We start from the raw sequence: 1,929 nt of genomic DNA on the forward strand, positions 1-1,929 counted from the left end.
TCTACTGCATCCAGAATTAGGCTCTGGCAAGATATGCTTATGCACTATGTTTCATTTCTCTGCAGCTTTTCCTTTCATCCTGTATATGCTTTCCCCTCCAGGACTACTTGTCCCAGTCTCTAGAAGATAACACACCATGGACTCTACATCATCACCAAAAATGTTGTGCGCCTCTATCACCCTCGCAGGGCTAAAGCCCATAGACAGAACCGTGTGGATACTCCTTGACAGTGCAGTGTCTTCGACCACTTTAAAATCCCCATGCCATGTGCTAACTTCATTTCGGGATGTTCCTGTCGCTGAGGATGATGGCTCAGCACCAAAAGTGGAAGATTCTCTGTAACCGAATGGTTGTCTGTATTTATCTTGGGCAAGATATTCAACCCGTGAGGCTTCCATCAGCATGTGTTCGATTTCTTTCTCTGTTAACTCCAAATCAGAGTAGAAGCGGCCCTCAGCTAAAAGTGCATTTTCAATTTGCTGATCCTGCTGTGCTTTTATAGTAGCTTTCACTTGATCCTTGTCTATATTTTTCTCTTGAAACAAGCTGTAAAGCTTTCTGCGACAAATTGAGAGAAGTGATCTCTCTCTTTCTCCATATAGTCAATGCGCATCTGTCTTGTGACATCATACACCTCTGGGTCACCATAAACCTGATCAACAACTGCACGAAAAAGGCAATTACCATCTGCTATCATGCGCCTCACTTCAAGCCCCTTTGACCGTCGAATTTCAATTTCAAACTGTCGTTCTCTTTCAGCATCAAACAATTCAGAAGCCAGGAAATATGCCGCACCAAGAAGAAGCACCTTTTGGAAAGAAACAATAACCATGTCTCCAGTATGCATGGTGGCATGTTCACAATTCATCAAACAATAGTTTCATTATTTGCAGAATATATTTAATTTGTGAACCTATCGGCCTATGAATCCTGAATTCCAGAAACCATAAACCAAACTAAAAATCACCTTCTTTCTTGCTGGACAACAGTCGATTATAATCCTCTGTAGTAAACTCATAAAATTCATCTGGCACATCTGGAATCGGTTTTGGGTTATGTGAATTTCTAGCAGCCGGACTGAGAAAAACAAGAACTTCCCGTCCTAGTTCCCCAGCAACTCATATCATTCCACCAGCTGTTCACAAGAAACTTCAACCCTTCTAATTTGTTATTTCTACAGCACTCCCATATATGACACGCTTCTGAATTGGGGTAACGTCGGCACCGCCCTAATGTTAGAATTAAAGGTGCTACCCCAGAGCAAGTGAAACCGAGAAACCCAAAAAGGAGCATTCTAGGCATTTTTTAATGGTAAGGAAATGATGGCACAGGGTTTGCACAATTGCCACTCTTGTCGCTCTTTCAAACAACGTTTATAGACATTCCAATGAAGTTTCCAATTCGGTCTCAATACAATCAACTTGAATACTTCGCCAGCATAATACAGATGATATTACCATTGCCCCACCTAGAATTCTATGTGTCACTTTTGATGTTAAGTCCATTACTCAAAAACTGAACCAAGGGTGGGCCTTGGATCTCCATTTGGCCAAGGACCGACTCTAGGAACTTCAGATGAAGATCATCAACAGAAAGACTAACAGCAGTATCACTGGGAACCATTTCAACGAAGCTACCAAATGATCCAGTCTTATCCAATTCTTTGTTTCCATTCCTTTTTTTTGCATACTTTCACCTGTGCTTCTTTCTTTACCTCCACTTCCAATTCTTGATATTTCCTCATCCACCTTCCCCATATATGCATATAATTTCAAAATGAATAATAGTTGCTCTACAGAAGTGTTTGAGGTGAACTTTTTACATGCTACACCCATCCTGATCACACCATCTGGAGATGGTACTGTAACCAATGGACTACCATCTGTCGTCACCATTGCTCCTTCTATGCCAGGTTCATGCAATTCAAC

The 1,929-nt window shown here is 41.5% G+C and overlaps 1 pseudogene; it reads right to left on the reverse strand.

Annotated features, from left to right (window-relative positions):
• On the reverse strand, positions 1 to 833 carry LOC149204890 (OVARIAN TUMOR DOMAIN-containing deubiquitinating enzyme 6 pseudogene; annotated as a pseudogene).
• Positions 834 to 1,929: the final 1,096 nt, after the last annotated feature.

The sequence above is a fragment of the Pinus tabuliformis genome, chromosome 1_2 (assembly GCF_031772625.1).
Source record: "Pinus tabuliformis cultivar Carrire ecotype Pingquan chromosome 1_2, CPIR1, whole genome shotgun sequence".
NCBI classification, from domain to species: Eukaryota; Viridiplantae; Streptophyta; class Pinopsida; order Pinales; family Pinaceae; genus Pinus; species Pinus tabuliformis.